This window comes from Kogia breviceps, chromosome X (genome assembly GCF_026419965.1).
Source record: "Kogia breviceps isolate mKogBre1 chromosome X, mKogBre1 haplotype 1, whole genome shotgun sequence".
NCBI lineage: Eukaryota > Metazoa > Chordata > Mammalia > Artiodactyla > Physeteridae > Kogia > Kogia breviceps.
In genome coordinates this window covers 109,982,067-110,005,208 of record NC_081330.1, presented here as the reverse complement: position 1 = coordinate 110,005,208, position 23,142 = coordinate 109,982,067, and the positions used below count along the sequence as shown (strand labels likewise).

At 37.4% G+C, this 23,142-nt stretch overlaps 1 protein-coding gene across 1 annotated transcript in view; it reads left to right on the top strand.

The window, feature by feature from the left end:
- Nucleotides 1-23,142, top strand: part of IL1RAPL1 (interleukin 1 receptor accessory protein like 1) — a 1,372,082-nt gene that overhangs the window by 483,054 nt on the left and 865,886 nt on the right. The window lies entirely within an intron of this gene.

Genomic DNA, 23,142 nt, shown 5'->3' with positions numbered 1-23,142 from the left:
CATGCGCACAGAGACGCGCACACACACACACACACACACACACACAGTCAGGCTTAGAGTCAAATTAGGTTTGAACTGTGGGTCTACCACTTTTAGGCAAGATACACTCTCTTGATTAACTGAAAAATGAGGCCACTAAATACCTAGTTCATAGGGTTGTATGAGAATAAAGTGGAATGAAATGTAAGGTGCTTAGTATATTGTGTGACAAATGAGACTAATAATACCTATTTCATCAAGCTGTGAGAATAAAATGGAAGTTGCTTAGCATATTATGTGGAACATGCTGAACATCTGAAAATGATAGCTATAATTAAATTGAAGAGAGTAATATGTACCCCCTTATATTCCATAAAGTTACTAATTTTAATAATTCATCAAACATTTATTGATTACTTACTAAATACAAGATACTGTGCCTGTGGTGCTGTAGGGAACGAAAGTATAAATATTTCATGAACTCTCCTTTGAAGGACTTTACCATTTATACAGTCCACAAATAACCACATATAATAAATATTTCATAATGAAATGGTAGAATAAATGCTGGTGTAGATTTGCAAACAAATTGTTACCGGAACACAAAGGAGAAAGAATTTTAATTTCAGACAGGGGTGAGGTCAGCTTTCATGAGGGAGGTAGGTAGTGTTTAGTCTGGGACTTCAAGGATGGTGAAAATATGGTTATGGAGAAAGGGAAGCCTAGTTTTGCTGGGGAATAGATACAGAATGGAGAGTTTAGGGGGATGTGGCTGAAAGGGGGATTGGATCTTGATCTTAGAGGTATCAAATGATAACCCACAAAGCCTTCAGATGATATGTTGTAGGCAGTTGAGAACTAGTAAATATTTTTGAGGAAGGCAGTGACATCAACTGATCTTATCTTAGAAAAGTTACTTTAGCCGTATGTAGAATATATTCATGATATAAAAGTTAGGAAATAGAAACTCCATTTATGTGGGTATTCAGAATATTAGCAAGATTGTGAAATAGCAGTTGGGCAAAGGAGGTGCAAAACTATCCTTCCAAACTCAGAACATAGAAGATGTTTCAAAGCCGCTACTGGTGAGGTCTTGTTGGAAAAGTTAGGTGCTGAACTAGGGCAGTGCCAGTGAGCATAGAAAGAAAAGGAAAGAAAGGTGAGGAGAGGGGGATACACACATACTCAAGAGATAACTGGATTAACTAATGGATATATAACATAAAAAGAAATGAAAATACCTGAAAAAATAATGTAAATTTATTCTGAATAAATCAAGCAAGGCTATTTTGGAAACTGCAGCAACCCTTTATATTGTTCCCTAAAACACTTTACGACAGAAATGAACACACACATCAAAACATTGACTGTTTTCACTTGAAAATTTAACCTGTTTTTCTATTTATGCATGTCGTCTTTTGTGTCTCAAAGTATTTTGTTTTATTTGTGTATAGACTTTTAGGTATTTATGGATTTTTCTATTTTGCTTTCTAATGTTGATATGAAGGAAATTTATTGATTTATTTTAATATTTTTATTTTTATACTGAGTTCTCTAATTAGTCCTAATTGTTTTTCAGTTAGTATTTCATATTTTTTCAGGCAGTCCTCTTTCCAAGACTTATATACTTCTTATTTTTCTTGACTCCTGTCATTAACTAGAACTTTTAAAGTAATATTAAATAATAGCCATAAGATCTGGTTACTTGTTTTTAACTTAGTCTTTTACCATTAAATAGGATTTTTTGAGGCATAATTGACATATAACATTGTGTAAGTTTAAGGTGTACAAAATGTTGATTTGATACACTTATGTATTGCAAAATGTTTACCACCATAGCCTTAGCTAATACCTCTCTCATGTCACATAATTACCAATATATTTTTGGTGGTGGTAACATTTAAAGCCTACTCCTCTCTTAGCAACTTTTCAGAACAAAATACAGTATTATTAACTATAGTCACCATGCTGTACATCCAGAACTTATTCATCCTATAATTGGAGGTTTGTACAGTTTGACCAACATCTGCCCACCCCCAGCTCCTGATAACCACCATTCTAGTCTCTTTCTATGAGTTCTGCTTTTTTAGATTCTACATATAATTTAGATCATACAGTATTTCTTTCTCTTAGTAGGATATTTTAGATTATCTTTATTTGATAAATAATGGATAACTGTACTCTTAGTTTGCTTTGAATCCTCAGAATAGACACTGAATTTAATCAATTGCCTTTAATAAGTCTTTATTTAATATTTTTTTTTTTTTTTTTTTTTTTTTTTTTTTGCGGTATGCGGGCCTCTCACTGTTGTGGCCTCTCCCGTTGCGGAGCACAGGCTCCGGACGCACAGGCTCAGCGGCCATGGCTCACGGGCTTAGTTGCTCCGCGGCATGTGGGATCTTCCCGGACCAGGGCACGAACCCGTGTCTCCTGCATCGGCAGGAGGATTCTCAACCACTGCGCCACCAGGGAAGCCCCTATTTAATATTTTTGACCTGAGACTGATCTACTTTTCATGTCATCTTTTAGTATAACATTTACACTAGCTTTACAAAATAAGTTGGGAGTTCATCCTTTTAGTGCTTTGCTATAATTTCATTGTATTTGGAATCTTTTGATGCTGGAAAATTTCCCAGTGTTTTCTGGTAAAATTATTGAAGCCCAGGCTTTTATTAGGGGAATTTCTTCACCAGTGCTTCCAATTCCCAAGATGTAGTAAGAAAAATATCCTAGAACAAATTTGTGCAAAGTGTTCAATTTTTTTCAAGAATAAAATGATCAATTTTACATTCCAGTATTAAAATACATATTAAAGCTCCAATAATTTTTGTAAAGGTATTGTTGTAGGGATAGACAGACACATCAGGTACAACTATGGAGCAGAATAATGAGTACACAAGTTTAAATACAAACGTAGCACTTTAAAATATTTATTTCAAATAGTGGCCCCAAAGAAGGTTTATTTTTCGAATTACATTTGGGAAAGTTTTATCATTTGAAAAGAAAGAAGTTGGATTCTTACTGTGTAGCACACACCAAAATTAACATTAGGCAGATTAAAGATATAAATATAAAATTGAAACTTTACTAGAGAAAACTTTAGATGAATATTTATGTGACATTGGGGTGGAAAATGCTTTTAAAAATATAACCATAGGGCTTCCCTGGTGGCGCAGTGGTTGAGAATCCGCCTGCCGATGCAGGGGACACGGGTTCGTGCCCTGGTCCGGGAAGATCCCACATGCCGCGGAGCAACTAAGCCCGTGAGCCATGGCCGCTGAGCCTGTGCGTCCGGAGCCTGTGCTCCGCAACGGGAGAGGCCACAACAGTGAGAGGCCCGCATACCGCAAAAAAAAAAATAAATAAATAAATAAAAATAAAAATATAACCATAGGGCATCCCTGGTGGCGCGGTGGTTGAGAGTCTGCCAGCCAATGCGGGGGACACGGGTTCGCGCCCCGGTCCGGGAAGATCCCACGTGCCGCGAAGCGGCTGGGCCCGTGAGCCACGGCCGCTGAGCCTGCGCGTCCGGAGCCTGTGCTCTGCAACGGGAGAGGCCACAACAGTGAGAGGCCCGCGTACCGCAAAAAAAAAAATAAAAAATAAAAATATAACCATAAAGGAAGAAATTCATACTGGAAAAAGACAAATGGATTTAACTATATGATAAGCTTTAAAGGTTGTCATTAAATATTTGAATTACTAATATTAAATCCAAGAATGCCAGCAGTCCATGGTGGAAATTCTAATCTTAACGGTAATATACCTGTCATATTTAGATGATCGTTTTGTTTGTTTGTTTGTTTTAACAATTCAAAATATGGCTCCTTTTTCTGCCTTTGATTGCTTTGTGTAGAAATTCCCCCAGCTGCCAGGACAAATTTCTCACCCAGAATCCGGGACTCGAGTCACCTATCCAACAGGGCATTGATGCTGCCAAGTTGGCCTCAACTTTCTTATTAGCTTCAAGAAGACTTGAGACAGAAGCCGTCAACCCTTCACCTTTGGCATCTAGGTGGCTGTGAAACATATCACAATTTAGTCAAAAGACATAATCTTGTCTGGTTGTCTTTGAAGAAAATCACGTTTGAAGAATGCATACTCTTTTCCTTTCCTTTTTTTACACAGTGTTCACAAACATAGGAATGATTGTTAACTTCTTACACTGTTTCCACTTGTAAATTAAAGAAGAAATTCTGCAGAAATTGAGAAAGAGAGCAAAACCACTAATTTTCTGAAATAAAATATTTAAGGATCTGCAGCCAATAACAATTTAATTCCCAAAAGTGGAGCAATTGAAGCCATTTCCAGCCATCAGTACACAAATAGAAAGCAAAATCTTATAATTCTCTTGTGTTTAAAGACAATGGTTATTTAAAACAATTTGTTTTAACTCTAGAGTTTCTTAAATCTCTTAATTACTGCTAGAAAATATTGTCAAATTTTGTGCAAACTTTTTTAGCATATGAAATTTTGGAGTCCATATAGGTAGCAATCATTTATTTTTTAATCTTCAAATAAGCATTGGGAATTAATGATTCCCCTAGTTTTCTTACCTGCAAAACAATGTGAACTCTCTTACCTACTCCACCAGAGTTTGATTAAAGACATAATGTATGACAGTGGGCCAAACTATATCATAGTATGTCAATTTTCTATGAGATGTTAATAAGTATTCCTTGGTAAATAGTTCTATGGTTGAACAAGTTTGGGAAAAATTGGAATCATTGTAGGTAAATTTAATAAGTGCCTGCAGGATTTCTCAGACCTTTTAATTTGCTAAAATGTATTTTGATGCTCTAAGGGTTGTTCATAGCATGCAGCATGTCCTACAAGCATTTTGCACACAGTATATATTGATATCTTTTGAGAAATTGCACTAAATTGAATATAATTTGGAAACTGCTACTGCAAAGCCATATAGAATATCCAGTATGAAAAGCTGTACATCATGTTGTAGTAGCTGTTTTTATTAATTCATCTAAATGCTATTTATTCAGGACATTCCCTTGAAGAAGCCATGCTGAATGGCTTTGTAACTAGAAATCTGTTCTACTTCAGCTTTATACTGTGGCTTAGATCCAGTGCTTCATGTATGAACACAAATAAATATGACCAGGTCAGGTAATCCCATGCCGTCTGAGAGAGGGTATTTCAAGTTTGATTATTTAATTTAAAAGGCAGATCACTGGTCTTACCTCCTTTTAACCATTGTGCATGCGGTTAATAAGTAAAGTATGAATTCCTTTCAATGTTTTTCATATTAATATGTTTTATGGCCACTTTTAAAATATTTTGTGGGAAAGGCTAGTCCCTAGACAGGGATTAACACAGGAGTTTTCTATTGCTTAACTTGTTTCTAATTTCTTACGAGTTTCTTTTATGCGTTTTCCTGTGCTAAAAATACAATCATATAAGAAATTATAACATATTATCCCCTTCTCTATTTTGGGAATCAATTTACCTCTGAACGAGATAGTAACTACTTCATAGAAATCACTATGTTTTTTAAAGTATGTTTTACATGTGTTCAAAATGAAGGATAATATTCATGTTATAATAGTTTGGCACATTGTCTACAAGGAAGAGTAGTGTACAAACTAGCTTTAAGATGGTATGCCTTGAGGATTGTGGGATAGAAAGGCATAGTCTTTCTAATACAGGAATGTACATCAGAGGTGTGAACTAGAAATTATAGCTCTGCCTTATTGGGACATAACACGAGCTCAAGTGACCCCTGCTCTCCTTGTTCATCTATCTCTGACACTTCCCATTAAGAAGACATGATTGGGTCTCTTTTCTGTGATCCAATATGAAACATCTCTGATAAACAAGCTTTCAAATCAAGGTATCTCAGAAAGGCAGTTGGCCTCCTAGTGCCCTGACTTCCCTTTGGCTTGTGCACAATTTCAGCCCAGGCCCAGTTAGTGGAGGACAGCCCCTAGGATAGTTTCTCTCTGTTCACATTCCACAAGATCCAGGCAGAGCTGCTCTGCAAAAAAGATGTTCACATGGTGCCTTTTTTTCCTTAGATGGGCAATGTTTTAGATACTTGGAGACTTCACGGCCTGTCAGGTACACAAATTTGAAGTAACACAGGTGAGAGGTTCTTGTGACAATTTATGGAAAGTAACATTTTAATCTAGAGCTCTATGTTTGTGGGGAGCATGAGAGAAGTCTATATGAAAACCTGTTCACTTTTATATATACTCTGTAGATTTTGTAATTTGCTGAGTGTGTCCTCATAAATATAGTTAAATAGCTGTAGTTAGACAACATGTTCTGGATGAGTGTCACAATTAAATGGTAAACTACATATATTGGTATTTATTTATTTTTAAACATCTTTATTGGAGTATAATTGCTTTACAATGGTGTGTTAGTTTCTGCTTTATAACATATATTGGTATTTAAATTTGGTACAGATACTAGTAGAACTTTATAAAATGCATGTATGAAATAAGCATGTATTTGTCTTTAAATTAATGGTTCTCGACACTGTTTTATTCCTCAACACAATACCCATGACCCAGCACATTCCTATCAGTAATACTCTCTCTGCAAACTGTGCTTCTGGAACGAGGACCATTGGCACCAATGTTTGTGGGGGGTTGGGGGGAGATGGAGTTTGAAAACATGTTGTTGAAGCTTTTTCCAAGTGGAGTTGACTTATCTGGCATAATCAAGACAGATGGTTATTAGGCTAAAGCAGGTACCATAAAAATAGATGATACACTTGATATAAACATTTTTTAACGTCTTTATTGGCGTATAATTGCTTTACAATGGTGTGTTAGTTTCTGCTTTACAACAAAGTGAATCAGCTATACATATACATATATCCCCATATCTCTTCCCTCTGCATCACCCTCCCTCCCACCCTCCCTATCCCACCCCTCTAGGTGGTCACAAAGCACCGAGCTGATCTCCCCTTGCTATGCGGCTGCTTCCCACTAGCTATCTATTTTACGTTTGGGTAGTGTATATATGTCCATGCCACTCTCTCACTTTGTCCCAGCTTACCTTTCCCCCGCATATCCTCAAGTCCATGCTCTAGTAGGTCTGTGTCTTTATTCCCGTCTTACCGCTAAGTTCTTCGTGACCTTCTTTTTTTTTTTTCTTAGATTCCATATATATGTGTTAGCATACGGTATTTGTTTTTCTCTTTCTGACTTACTTCACTCTGTATGACAGACTCTGGGTCCATCCACGTCAGTACAAATAACTCAATTTCATTTCTTTTTATGACTGAGTAATATTCCATTGTATATATGTACCACATCTTCTTTATCCATTCATCTGTCAGTGGGCACTTAGATTGCTTCCATGTCCTTGCAATTGTAAATAGAGCTGCAATGAACATTGTGGTCCATGACTCTTTTTGAATTATGGTTTGCTCAGGGTATATACCCAGGAGTGGGATTGCTGGGTCGTATGGTAGTTCTATTTTTAGTTTCTTAAGGAACCTCCATACTGTTCTCCATAGTGGCTGTATCAATTTACATTCCCATAAACAGTGCAAGAGGGTTCCCTTTTCTCTATACCCTCTCCAGCGTTTTTGTTTGTAGATTTTTTTGATGATGGCCATTCTGACTGGTGTGAGATGATATCTCATTTTAGTTTTGATTTGCATTTCTCTAATGATTAATGATGTTGAGCATTCTTTCATGTGTTTGTTGGCAGTCTGTATGTGTTCTTTGGAGAAATGTCTATTTAGGTCTTAAACACAAAAGACCCCGAATAGCCAAAGCAATCTTGAGAAAGAAAAATGGAGCTGGAGGAATCAGGCTCCCTGGCTTCAGACTATACTACAAAGCTACAGTAATCAAGACAGTATGGTACTGGCACAGAAACAGAAATATAGATCAGTGGAAGAGGAGAGAAAGCCCAGAGAGAAACCCATGCACATATGGTCACCTTATTTTTGATAAAGGAGGCAAGAATATACAATGGAGAAAAGACAGCCTCTTCAATAAGTGGTGCTGGGAAAACTGCACAGCTACATGTAAAAGAAATAAACATTTTAAAAAATAAGAATAAAAGTACATTCATTTATTAATCTTTTCACGTAGATCCAGACCTTTTCCTTAAATATGGGCTTCCTTATTTGAAGTCTAAGTCTTTTGGGCAAAAACTCTATTCTTAATGCATCATCTACAATTTCCAATTTCAGTTTCTGTAAAAGGAGCAAAACATAAATGTAATTGTGAAGCAGTATGACTACAGAATTCTCCTGTATTTTTTATTTGCCCCCATCTTTAAGACTTGACTCATCCACACCTAATTTAACAGGACTTTGTTTTAGTGACCTTTGGGTTTTTTGTGGTCAGATGATGAGGGACATTATTAATTCTTTAACAACCCTTTATTGAGGCACGGCTGATATGTAAAAAGCTGTAAATATTTAACGTATATACAATTTGATGAGTTTGGGGATAATTACACACTCGTAAAACCTTCATAACTATCAAGACCATAATTAAATCCATGGCCTCCTGAAGTTTCCTCCTGCCCTCATCATTATTTTCTTGGTGTGTGGTAAAAACACTTAACATGAGATCTGTCCTCTTAGTAATGTGATCCAGCAATCCCACTTGTGGGAATTTATGCAAAATTTAAATCAGAGTTCTGAAGAGATACCTGCATTCTCATGTTTGTTGCAGAAGTATTCACAATAGCCAAGACATGGAAAAAATGTAAATGTCCATTGATAGATGAATGGATAAAGAAAATGTGGTATATACATACCATGGATTGTTATACAGCCTTAAGAAAGAAGGAAATCCTGTTACTTGCAACAACATGGATGGACCTGTAGTACATTATGCTAAGTGAAATAAGCCAGACGCAGAATGACAACTGCTGTATGATTTAACTAATATGTAGACTCCAGCCTTTTCAAAAATTTCAACTTAGTTTTTATAGAAACAACCTTTTTATTTTGTATTCACATTTGATCCCTTTGCATAATTTGTAATTTCATAATTACATTATATAGTAAACTAGCCAACATAGGTTCTAGAACAAACACGTAGACTTATTAAGTAGACTTAATAAGGAAGCATACACTGTGTTGAGGGAACAAAAACGTCCTTTAATCCAAAAAGTCTATTATAAAAAAAATTCTTGATCTCAAAATATCCTTCCAAGAGTTCATGGTAAGTCCTTCCTAGTTCCTTGGTCTTTGCTCTACTTTTCTATTCACCTGCTTCCTTGATTGAGGTCAATACCATCTGTTAAATACAGTTTTAAAATCAGTCAATACCACATGTTGAACACAGTTGACCCTTGAACACACAGATTTGAACTGTGTAGGTCCGCTTACATGCAGAGTTTCTCAGTAGTAAAAAATTACAGTATTACATGATCCAAAGATGATTGAATTTGTGGATAAGGGGGAGCCACGGACATGGAGGGCAGACTATAAGCTATACTCAGATTTTCAACTGCGCAGAGGGTCGGTGCCTCTAACTCCAGCATTGTTCAATGGTCAACTGTATTGCCGTAATGAATTGATTTCTTCTTTCTATTTTCATAGAAAGAAGAAATCAATTCATTCAGGAAGACGGCAATACAGTTGACCATTGCATTGTTCAATGGTCAACTGTATTGCCATCTTCCTGAATGAATTGATTTCTTCTTTCTATGAAAATGGAATCCATGGATACTTTTAGCCCTCTGACATGTCTTATTTATTAAGGAGGAGGGTCACTTCTCGACTGCCCAGGAACTTATGAGCCTGACAAGACCAGGGAAGAAACTCACTTCAGTCTTGTTTCTCTGCTTTACCTCTTTTCCTGCCTAGTTTTTCAATGGTGTAAATTGCCCGATCTATCACAGAGTGTTTTCAGAGGCTGCCACTCTACTTAAGCAGGATGAGCTGTGAGCATCAACTTTATCGGGGGCTCCAGAATTCATAAACCTTATAGAAGAAAATTCTTGGCGGCAGTCTAACGGACACTGCTTCCAGACCAAATCAAGAGATGGAAGTTGCCAGGGCAATCATTCCTCAGGAGGCACCCTTCTGCAACACCCTGCATATTAACAGCCAAAGAATCAAGCCATAAATCCCCATCCTAATTGTACGTCAAAATCAACTGTTGAGTTTTGAAAATACAGTAACCTGGGTCATCTCTCACAGTCACCAAATTGGAATATTCCAGAGCAGGAGCCCAGATGAAGGAATTAGTTTTTGAAACATTACGGGCGATTACAATTTTCAGCCAAGTTTGAAAAGTCGCTGGAATAAATATATGAAACATAGTTGTATTTTTGGAAAAGTGAGTTTCTAAATGATACATGTTTTCCTTCTTACATATGGATGTGCCTTTTAGTTTGGAATTTCTTCTACAACAGCAAATGAAGTCATTGCAGAAACTGAAAAACGCACCTTCTGATGTAAATCTGTTTGGAAAACAAAGGGGTCGGCTCAGTGAATGGGTGCCAGGCAGGCAGCCTGTCCTCCAAGGTTCTTTGCTGTTCCCTCTGAATCCAAAGGAGGGCTCTTGCTTGAGGCAGCTGCTTCTCAAAACATTAATGTGTGCAAGGATCCCCTGGGAGGGGTGGGAGAGGTTGTTAAATGTAGATGCTGATTCAGGAGGTCTGAGGTGGGGCCTGAGAGTGTGCGTTTCCAATGAGCTCCTTGGTGATGCTGCTGGTCCAGGGATCGCTCGGTGCAGCCAGAGTTTAAGCAACATTAATCCACCAGTTTTCAACAGCTGCATCTTCTTGGCATTCAAAACTTAGGTCTGTGTTCTCTGATATTTGTTTTCCATTTACAACTGCTAAAAATTATTTGCTACCATCCACGAATTATTTCTCTAAGAAATAAAAGAAAGAAGAAGAAAAGAAATGTAAACCCTTTAATCACCTTAAATGGAGGTGGAATGTATTCACGCTAGACCATTAATGGTGTCAGCTTTTTGCACGTGAATACCGGGAACTGGGTCAGCTCTCTGTAATCGAGGAGATCAGATCAGCTACATTCCTAATAGAGCTAGCCACCGGCAGTCCATCTCCCCTTCAGGCCCAAGTCACTAAATGCCCGTGACTTATTTTTTTCAGGGTTATTTGTTAGTTGTAGATGATTGATTAGTATGACTATACAAACATGGTGGACATCATGGGGGTGTTTTGCCTTTCTTTCAGTGTATTATCATTGGTGCAGCATTTCTAGTGTGATAGGAATTTTTTCTTTTGTAGTGAATTTTGGACTGAATTCTAATGCAGAGTGTATGAATCCTTCTAAGAGATAACTGTGTTCCCATGTTTCCTCAAGAAGCAAAAATATTTTAGTGAGTGTTGTCACTGTGTTTGTCTTCATGCAGCCCAGTGAATGTCTGCACCCTTAAGTATTGAGGAAGAACTCTCTTTCTTTTTTCACTTATAAAAAGGCCTATAATGCAGCAAAACTTGTAAACCTTTTTCAAATCCTAATCTGCTTTCCCTGAGATCCCATGGGAAATATCCACTGGGGAGAATTTACTCTCATCTTTATTACTTCTTTCTGCTATTCTTCATTTGCAGGTAGATGATGGCCTTCATTTCTCAACATTTGCTAGGCTCTACTCATGCTAGGCAGTGTGCTGTGTCCGTGGATACAGCCTTAAAGGCCTGAGCTTTCTCACCCTGCCCCTAAGGGGCTTGCAGTCCATTTGCTCTCAGTTTACACAAGCAGCTGAGCTGAAAATTATCCGGTTAAAAGTTGATAATACGTGTATATTTTAAAATACTTTCAAGATTCATTGTCACTTCTGTCCTCACGCACATTTCTGGGAACAAAAGAGAAGAAAGAAACAGTATAGGTTAGGCAATAAGTAAGAGAGATTGTGCTGAAGGAGAAGATGAACTACACTGGGTTAGAGGTACTGGGAATTCTAATAAACCACACACTGTATCAGTGCTTCCCTCCTTCTTCAAACATTTACTGAGCACCTACTAGGTTCAGCCAAAAAGATCATAGTTTTATGACAACAGTATGTTCCAGGTACAGTATCAAAATGTTGTCTCCGTGAGCAGTTTACGTAAACACTGAGATTCTGTTCCCTCATTTATAAGAATAGATAATAATATCCTCCCTGTCCAAAGGCAATGAGCTGAAAAGTGATTTCTGGTTTTCTGTCTATGAAATAATCTCTAAGAAGTAGAGAGAAGGGAGATGGGAAAAACTCTGAGCTGGAGCTTAAAGTGACTTTCTGGGATAGTCTCAAAAGTAAACCCGACCTGCAGTGTCTCTCATTGAATATCCAGTTCCCCCCGCACCCACCCCCCAAGCAGATATCAATTTTCCTTTTACCGGTTAACCAGTAATAGCTGGAACTAAGAACATAGATCCACATGGCCATTTCTGTCATGAGCAAAAAAACCCTATATTTTAGGTGTTTCAGCTTGTTCTCACTCCATAAAAACCCAGTGGGTTTGGGGTCTAAGGCCATACAGAACTTGGTGTCACACCAGTGCCTGTCCACTTGATCCTGCAGGAAGACGGCTACCGGTGATGCACATAAGGTTTTTGACTGTGACTAGGCTCCGTTCTCTAGTTCCCATTGGAACTTCCATTGTAAGAATGACTCTTGTCATACTGACTCTGAGGCCAAACATAAATGTGTTCAGTGACTCTGTAACTTTAGGCAAGATTCCTAAACTTTCTTTTCTCAGATTCTCATTTATAACATGGGAGTAGAACTGTTTCAGGACTTAATGAGCTCATGTACACATAGTGCCTAGTAAAGTGACCAGGACATTTTCAGCCCTCATTGTATTTGTAATTATCGCATTATTGTTTTTATTACAGGAAAAATTTTACTGACCTGGAGAACAACAGAAGAGACATAAGACTTTTATCCTTTTCCTTTCTAGATTTGTATATATTGTAGAAGACACATAAAAATGGGTATTTCTCCACAGATTATCTTACTGTTAGGTATAAAACTTAATAAATTAGGGAGAAAATTCATAACTAACTACTTGAGCTTTCTGTGAAAACTTACAGAAATAATATACCTTTATTGGTGTTTTGATTCCAAGCAAAAGCAAAGAAGAAGAAAAAAAGGACCTCTTAGGAATAATTTAAAACGAAAAATTGCCTTAGGATACACTTCCTACCTGGTAGAAGTAGGCAAATTGATATAAATATTCTTATGGCTGTCACACACCTGTCCTTGTCCCTAAAGCAATTCAGTCAGGGGCATGATATTAAGAGGAAGCAGAGATGGTTACCAAGTACTAATAAAAACCCTTGTTCTAGGGAACCAGCACTGTTGGTGATGATGCATAAAATACTTATGCTTCTCACTGGCTGACATGGTGCTTTATATTGACTTTGGATCTTTTTAACCCTGTGATCTCTTTCTCTGTAAAATCAGTTTCCTTTGCCCCCTTCTGAAAATCCATTTCCTGGATTTCGTTTTCAAACTCCATCCAATCTTTTATCTGTTCAGTGTAATCTGTGTCTCTTACCAAGGGTGTGGCCAGATATGGTCTTCTTTTCTCTCTGGTCCTAAAACCCTGCAAATGATGTCTTGAAAGGCCAACACATCATGTTGCCACTTATTATTTTTTCCTAGTCCACCTATTCTCTTGCAACTTTTCACCTGTTTAATATGCATCTAAAGCTTACCTGTCCAGCATCCATCCCCAGAGATGCCAAAGCTCACCACTATTTTTAAACCTTTCCCTCTATGTGGCATCTCTCCATTTGGGCATGAATTACAAATTCACCCCAAGTGTTCTTCTCTACCTCATGAAAACATGTTTTAGCCTGGCTGATCTATGAATCTGAAACCTCCTGAAATTCATTAAAGGAAAAATAGCTAATTGAAAATGAATGTAAAGGCACCCAGTGGGATCTTAAAACTTAGTCTTTCAAAGTGATGTGCTTTGGCCTCAATAGGGCTTTTACTTATTTAATTTCAGGCTTCCCTTGGTTTTTGTGACAGGGTTAGTAGAGGAAACAGGCCCAAATGTCTTGTAAACTCTCAAACTGGATGCTCATCTCAGGGGAGCTCAGAGGGTATCATGTTTTAAGTATTATCAGTATTATCTTTCTGGAACTTGGAATGTGTCTGCTGACAGACAGCTCCCCTGGGTTTTAGCAATGAAGTGCTGTTCAGGCAATTGAATAAGCTGAATTAGACAAAGTATTTTATTAAAATAACAAACAGATGGAACTTTGAAAGAATTTTCTTTCTTTTTTTTTTCCTAAAGACTTAGAAGTTAGTCTTTGTTACAGAAGTCATTTAAAAGATATTAATGATGACTTCTCCTATTTCAGGTAAAAAACCCAGAAAGATCTTGTTGCTCTTTTTTAACCAAGTTTAATATGTGGCCAATAACAAAGACTCTTTCAGCCAAACCGTGGTATATGCAAATTAGTAATGTCCTTTTGTATTTGCAGATCTTATTTCTTCAGAGTAATAGAAAATGCTGCCTGGCATTGTCTTATTAATCTTCATAACGAATGCTAAGGGGCTAGGTAGGCCGTACTTGGCAATATCTGCATGTAATAGAGTTTTTAAAAAATGGGACAATGAAAATAAAATAAGTCTAGAAGCTTGTTAACACTCAAAGTGGAAGTTTAGCAGTGGAAATGAACTAATGTTACCAGAAAAGCTCTTACTCTCTGTTACTTTTCATAATGATTAGCTAGAACATTTTTTCTCATGAATGACAAGGTTGCCTATACTGTATTTGACAAATGGTGGTTTTCCAATTTGCATCAGACTGTGTGTACGGATGTGTCTATGTCAAGAATAAAATACTTAGGTATTTGATAGATTGGGACTATTTTGCCCTCTAGAGGCAGCTCAAGGGAAGAGGCAGAAACTGTCATTCAGTGTTAAGGATTGAAAGATGGTAGGTAAAACTTTGGCAGGGGAACTTGTCTCACAGTGAACCAGATCACAGTGGGACAGGTAGAGCTCAAAGCCTTTGCTGTAGCCACATACAGTGGATATTGGTAGCAACAGAAGCTCAGGTTTTGTTTTAACTTGGATACTTTAACTGCTAGGGTCTCTGGGCCTGCCACCTAGTTCAAAATTCACTGTACTTTTTAGTTCAGTGTAGACTCTCAAAATATGGTAACTGAATGGATAAATGAAAGTATAGTATTACCAACAAATAAGAGTTCTTTTGTTGGAAGAGTGCGTGAGTGCCAGGTAAAAATATCTTTCTTTATTATGTTCCTTTTACATGTGCATATTCATATGCAAAAACATTGAAAAACCATAGGCCAGCTGATTTTTTTCCTTTTTTTTTTTTAAGGTTAGCTTTCAACTTGCTATTTATTACATACTGGTGTATCATGTTCCTAAAATACAATTACTCCTCGGGTCATTTTATAAATTTGTTCCCAAGTGGCATGCCATTTGATTTGCTGTATTATCTTTGAAGTAATGTATTGATGGAAGGAGGTGTGAACAGGCATACTCATTATATGCCAGATCAAGCACTTAGTAACTTAATTCTCACAACAACAATCCAACGAATCACGCCATTTTATAGATGACAAAACCAAGTCTTTAAGAAGCCAAGTAACTTACCAGGATCACATAACCACAGAAATGAGATTTGAATTAGTGCACTTTGATGACAGAGTTAGGTCACCTCACAACCCTGTCCTCCACCTCCAGTTCCAGAACTAGTGATTGTCCTCAGCTTTGCTCAGTACTGTCAGATTTGGAAGCTAGTGTCACCAGATTCTCTGTCTCACCGCCACCTTTGGAGCAAGGCAGTTATAGCATCCTTGATTTTAGTTGTCCTAAAATGGAGAAATGCTTGCTGGTGGTGGACGGAAGACTCACATTCATTCACAGGCTCGAATGGGTAAAATGGTCACAGACAACATCCTGTTGTGCTAATTGCTGCTATTTAGAAATAAGGGGTTGGGGGTGAAAAGTACCTATCCCTTCACAGTTTATAAAACACACTGAAGTTAAGGGATATCAAGGGGTGTGCTCAAGCACGCACAACTTTTGTGTGGCACAGTCTGGAATTTAATCCACGTGCTCTGATGGTAACTGCCGTGTAATCCCCCACCCGTCCAGATGGCCTGAGCCTCTTGTAGTTGTTGCTTGGCTGATAATACCTTTGAATAGAAAATAAAAACTGGTTGGATATTTTTCAGAATATCTTTCATTTCAGATACATTCTTAATCCATCAAAAGGGACATTCTAAATAAAGGCTTGTTTCTACATGATGTGTTAATGAAGAATGGCAGGGAAAAACAAGATTAAAAAAAAAACCCTTTTAGGGAAGTTTTTTTCAAGCCAAACTACAGCTGGTTGAAGAATGACAATATGTTATCACACAACTGCCACTACTCCTAATTAATTGACTTTACACGTTTTTATATAGTCACTGGCGTGTCTTATACTTATGACTAAAAAGTGCACTAACAATCTATAGCAGTGTTACAACACAAATAGCACATTGTCAGATGCTGCTATGGATGAAAACCTCTCATTTGCTCTCGATCTGTTAGCATGAACCACTTGAGAGTTACAGATGCATTTATTACTGGCATTTTCCAAATGGCAGGGACATTTGTTGCTAACAGTTTCTGATGGGAAGGACGAATTTGGGATTAAGGCTAAAGTTAGCTAACACTTCTTGAACTAGACAGGGTGTGAGTAGTGAACATCTGACACTACTTGTGACCACCGAGCGTGAATCATGTTTAATGAAGGCACCCTCTTTTAATTTTAACCTTTTTCAGTATAAATCCAACCTTTTTCCTAAAGCTTCTTCCCTTCACTTAATTGGGCATCCTCTTTTATTTTTCCTCCTTTCATCTGTTACATAATGTGCCCTGTATCTTTTTACATATTTGTCATATTCTTCCCTTGTATTGGAACTATTTATGTATCATACTTTCCCATTTACTCCTCTGTCCCTTCTCCACCCCATTCCTTAAGAAAGCTGTATTTTCCATGAGGGAAGGGCTCATGCAATTTTTATGTGTATATGTGTGTGTCATCAGCCTCTAGCACATATTACTGTTATATATTAATGGGTGTGTCTCATATTAGTGTCTCATTATCGGAATGAAGAAATGAATTAATGAGGAGTGAATTAAGTGGATGATGTAGTTCAGCTCACTACATGGAACCAAGTAAAGTAGGCCATCCACCCTAAGTTTTTTAGTTTGAATCAAAACGACCATCCTACTAATAATATGGGTTTGTTTTTTCTTGCATAAAGGTGGTAGAATTACTGGCCAAATATTTTGTTAACATCTCATGCCAAAACTTCCACTCATCAATGATTTATTTCAATGATAATTACCCAAAATCTCCAAGTGTAGGTATCAGATGTTGAATATTAGTGTCCTGGTGCTAGGGGAGCCTTTCCCAGGCTTTTACATATGCTTCTCAATGTGATTCCAGTTTTAGCATACAGAGCTTTTACTTACCGTCAAGTCACTTAGGCTATTGGTTAAGGGAATAGAGTGTTCATAGCATTTCTTGAATATATTCTACATAATATCTTACAGTTCCTACTTTGCTGCTTTATTAGCATTCAGGTAGAGGGGAAAATTAGGGAAGGATGCCAATCCCATGTGTAGGACAAAAGTGGAAGCCATTCACAGTATAATTTGCATCAGTTGTTTTCTCCCAAGTGATTCTGTATTAGTACTAAATATAATAGTACCAACTTGCATATGAAAAACACAAAGAATTGGTCACCAGTTTTTTTCAAATGTAAGATGCCATCAATTTCGAAATGCATCACTATTTTATGAACCATGGAGGAAGAAAAAAATGCTGCCAAATTAAACAGTGTGGGTTATTTTAAGCTATATCTTGATTTCAGAGATATTAAAATGGAGTAAGTGTCTGGTTCTTAGAATAGATGAAATACGGTATTTTTTCAGTAAGTAGTTATATAGTGGGTATTCAATGCTCTATACTTTCAACATTGATAACCTTCTTTTTTGAAGGGTGGAGATACACAGGGTGTTCACGACACTTACTCTTCTAGGAAATTGTCTAAAGCCTAGTGTGCTTTGCAAGTTTCTGGATGTGTGAAGGTCTGTTCACTCTCTCAGATTCTTACATATAAACTTAAAGCGTGTGTTGCCACAGCTTTCCAGAAGGTAACATCTATCCCACAAAGCTTTCAAATCTTTTATTAGGCACCTTTCGTGGCATTCTTTGGCCTATACTAGGGCAGGCTTGCTCAAAGCAGTTTGTTGTACACAGAAAGTTAAATATTCTTAAACATTAAAAACTTTCACCAACATTAATATAGTGACTTTCAATTAGCTAGCAACAAAACAAACATATTCTTACACTCCCTCTACATTTTAATGGCAGTCAAAGAGTATGAGTGCAAATCTCAGCAATTGCATAAGAAGGGTGAAGTAAGAAGGGTGTGTTGGAATAGGACAGCGAAGATGGGGGGCCTTGGCCTTGCTCTTGTCCATTCTACACATATATGACCTTCAGTCCTTCAATTGCAGGACAGCAAACTGCTCGAGCCTACTCCTGTGATCCTTTGTCATTACTTTCTTGTCTCCTTTATCTCCCGTATTTATCTTCATCTCTGCTATGGGTGCAGCGGATTAGCACATACTGCCACTACTACTACTACTACTACCACCACCACTACAACCACTACCATCACTGCTACTATGACTAGCTCATATATATTTAGCAATCATCATGTGCCTGGCAATAGTCTGTCGTTCATATATATATGTATATATGTATGTATGTATAGTTGATTTACAATGTTTCTGCTGTACAGCAAAGTGGTTTAGTTATACATATATATATCCTTCTTCAGATTCTTTTCAATTATAGGTTATTATAAGATATTGAATATAGTTCACATATATTAATCAAATTAACAGATTTACTTTAAAAATAGCCTTTATCTTTTCAATTACTTTTAGTTTTACAGCGGAGTTGAAAATGCAGTACAGAGAATTCTCATCTTCGTCCATTTCCCCCAAATGTTAACATCTTACACAGCTGTGGTACATTTGTTGAAATTAAGAAATTAACATTGATGCATTACTATTAATTAAGTTCTAGACTTCATTTGGATTTCACAAGTTTACTCACTCATGTCCTTTATCTGTTCCAGGATCCATTCCAAGATACCAAGTTGCATTTAGTTGTCATGTCTCCTTAACCTCCTGTGATCAGTGACAGTTTCTCAGTCTTTCCTGTTTTGCATGATGACTGTGACTATTTTGAAGAGTACTCATTGGGTGTTTTGTAGAATGTCCCTCAATTTGGGTTGGCATGCTGTTCTTCCCATGATTAGACTGGGATTATGGGTAACTAATTCACTTTTCTCAACCTATAGGATGATACTGTTACGATTCTATTTTAGAGATGAGGTGACTGGGGCAGAGAACAGTTGAGTAATTTGAGGGTCTGGGTTTGAACCCAGAAAGTCTTGTTATAAACCCTGAACTCATGAACACTATGTTATATTGAGTCAGGATTTATAAATTGGAATCATTACTTCCTTAGTATCTCTCTAGTATTTTTTGGCTTCAGATTACTGTGACTCACAGATTATCTGTGAAACAGTAATAACAATTGTACGTAATATGCTGTTGCTCACCACATTATTTGGGTTTACTAGTTTTTGAACCATGTTTGCTGTTAGTATTGCAATTATTTTTTTATGAAGGGGGCTCTGTCTAATTTTTTAGTTGCATAATCACAATTCTGTGAACCTGAAGGAGACTTGAAATCATAGGTTTGTTGATTCCACCCTTTATCTCACTTCTCAAAGGAAGTGTGCTGGCGCTCTGTTTGCGTGCCTTATTTGTAGGGAGAAGGTACTCTGTGAATTCTGCAAAGCAGTCCATGTACAGAGGAGGAAAACATGGATACTCTAATAGTCCCTGCAAGTTTGGGAATTGATGAAAAAGATAAGGCCACTTTCCAAATGAACTTTTAAAATTTCTAGGAATAGACGGCTCTCAGAGTTAGGCTATAGAAAAAAAATAACATTGGAGAAAATTCCAAAAATGTTAGTTTAGCAGACTCTGTCTGTACATATGCTTATGCATGTTCTTTGGAAGCTCATACTGTAGCATTTAGCAGTACCAGAATTTCTATGCCAGTAATGTTAAATGGAAATCCCTCCCTCTCAAACTGGAAAATGTCTTATAGGTTAGCATGTGTATAAAAATGTGGATGCCTTTCTCGAGAGTAAGAATTGAGGGAAAATAAAATAACTATGAGATGTGTTCATTTACTGAGGAAAACATGAAAAAAAATTACTCCAGAATGGTGTTATCAACTTAAAATTAGACATGCTTCTTTCTTTTTTTTTTTTTTTTTAACATTCTATGCACTTTTATTTTTGTAAAATGTAAAGTGAGAAGGACCGTCTACCTTTCAATAAATAATGGAGATACTGGTACTTCATATGCATGAACTGCTTCCATTTTTGCTGCTAAGTCCTTTATTTTATTAAAAAATTTTTTTCACAGTCTATTTTTTATTTTTTTAACATCTTTTTTGGAGTATAATTGCTTTACAATGGTGTGTTAGTTTCTGCTGTATAACAAAGTGAATCAGCTATACATACACATACATCCCCATATCTCCTCCCTCTTGCGTCTCCCTCCTACCCTCCCTATCCCACCCCTCTAGGTGGTCACACAGCACCGAGCTGATCTCCCTGTGCTATGGGGCTGCTTCCCAGTAGCTAGCTATTTTACATTTGGTAGTGTATATATGTCCATGCCACTCTCTCACTTCATCACAGCTTACCCTTCCCCCTCCCCGTATCCTCAAGTCCATGCTCTAGTAGGTCTGTGTTTTATTCCCGTCCTACCACTAATCTCTTCATGACATTTTTTTTCTTAGATTCCATATATATGTGTTAGCATATGGTGTTTGTTTTTCTCCTTCTGACTTACTTCACTCTGTATGACAGACTCTAGGTCCATCCACCTCACTACAACTAACTCAATTTCATTTCTTTTTATGGCTGAGTAATATTCCATTGTATATATGTGCCACATCTTCTTTATCCATTCATCTGTCGATGGACACTTAGGTTGCTTCTATGTCCTGGCTATTGTAAATAGTGCTATGCTTATTTCTAATCTCACATAGATTGAGTTCCTACTACGGGCAGGGCACTTCCCTTGGTACTATGTCCTAGATCACATATCACAATTCAATTAATACAGGATTTTCTGCTAAAAGGCTATAATGCTTGGAAAAGTATTTTTCAGATGTACAAAGGGGATATTTTCTTTTAGGAGACTATTCATGCTCTTGAGGTAAAGTATTGAAAGGTAAACTTCATAAATCACAAGAAAATGCCCAACTTGGAGATAGAAAGCCGTTTGGCCAGGGATCACACAGCAGATGTCCTCATTGGGTGGGATATTGACTTGCTGAGTTTTTTTGTGCTTTCCAACTCTGAAATCCTGAGTTTTTCTAATGTTAAGCTACCTGATTGTAATTACAAACCTCTGTCATCATTCAAAGATTTGGAAGTCAGACTTCCTGCTGGAAGTGTTAAAAAATACTTTGGAAGGATCAGTAAGTAGGCTTGATTCAGATTTTTCAAAACTGCCACCTTCTTGGTGTCATGTGATGTTGCATCTGTGGCTGTAATGCATGTGGTTGTGATTAGCTGACACTTGTCCAGCACTTCGTATTTTTAGGTTTCTCTCAGTGATGCCAAGCAGTGGAAAGCATTATTTCTTTGCCTGGGTTTCTCATTGCATGTGTATAAAATGATATCTTTTATGTCTCTAAAGGAACGAGACTCTATAGCTATCTGCCCTGTGTTCCCTTCATATCAAGGGGAAGGAAATATATGTCCAAATTTAATTGGGATTCTAGTCCCTTTATTAATTTTTCACAAGGCTTTCATTCTATGTTTTTGATGGATTATATCAAATCAATCATGTTCATTTTTCTGCTCTGTAAAATCAACTGAAACTCCTTATTTCTCACTGCTAAACCTGCTTCTCCTACAGTCTGCTCTGTGTCGAAGAAGTTATTCCATTTCCTTAGTTAGTCAGAGCAAAAGCCTCAGGGTTATTCTTGACTCGTCTCTTTCTCTCATCTACCACGTCCAAATCAGCAAATCCCGTTAGCTTTATCTCCAAAATATGTCCAGAATCCTATCACTTCTCACATCTCTGTTACTAGCATTCTGGTCCAAGCCAGCATCTTCTCTTTCTTGGATTATTTTAAGAACTTTCTACCTAGCCTGAGTCCAGCTTTGCCAAACTGTGTTCTGTTCTCCGTAAGTAGCCACGGTGATTCTGTTAAAATGTTAAGTCAAATCATGTCTCTCTTCATCTCACTCAGATCAAACTCCAAATTCCACGCCGAATATAGAAAATTTCGCTTCCTTTATCTACGCAACAGCATCATTTCTTCTCTTTCTTCTCTCCACACCAGCCACACCACCCGCTTTGCTATATTTGAACACACCATAACTCTCCCACTCAGAACTCTTGAAATCACTGTTTTCCTTTTCCAAAATGCTCCTCTCCAAGATACCCGTCCTCAAGGTTTGCTCCCTTACTTTCTTCCCTGATGAGAAGCCCTTCTTGATTACCTCAAACCAAAGGCCACCACCTCCAACCCACTCCTCACTCTGTCATTCCTACGCGTTGTCTCCATATCACCTGCCACCACCTAACATACTTATTTTATTTTCTGTCTCTCCCCATTAGAATATAAGCTCCATGGAAGCAGAGATGCATCTGTGCATTTTCTTGCCTTGTCACCAAGTGTAGAATTGTACATGGCACATATACGAGATCAATAAATACTTACTGAATGAATATAGTTTAAAGACAGACCGTCATTAAATTGGACTAGGCCAAACACATGTATAGATCAACTTTCAGTAGAATAGATAGCATGGCTTATATTTACACATATTCAAATCTGGTCTTCAAATGTATTTTCATATTGCCTAACTATAAATATTTAGTGCTATGGGAGGGAATGATGTCAATTATTTTAACTCCTTTGGCATTTCAGAAACTACATGGAACTTTTACTATTCATCAATTGTGGTTTTTTTCTCTAGATCTGATATATCTTTTTCTTATTGAACATTCTCTTCAGTGCAGTTTTTAAAAACTATTTTACCGGGCTTCCCTGGTGGCGCAGTGGTTGAGAGTCCGCCTGTTGATGCAGGGGACGCGGGTTCGT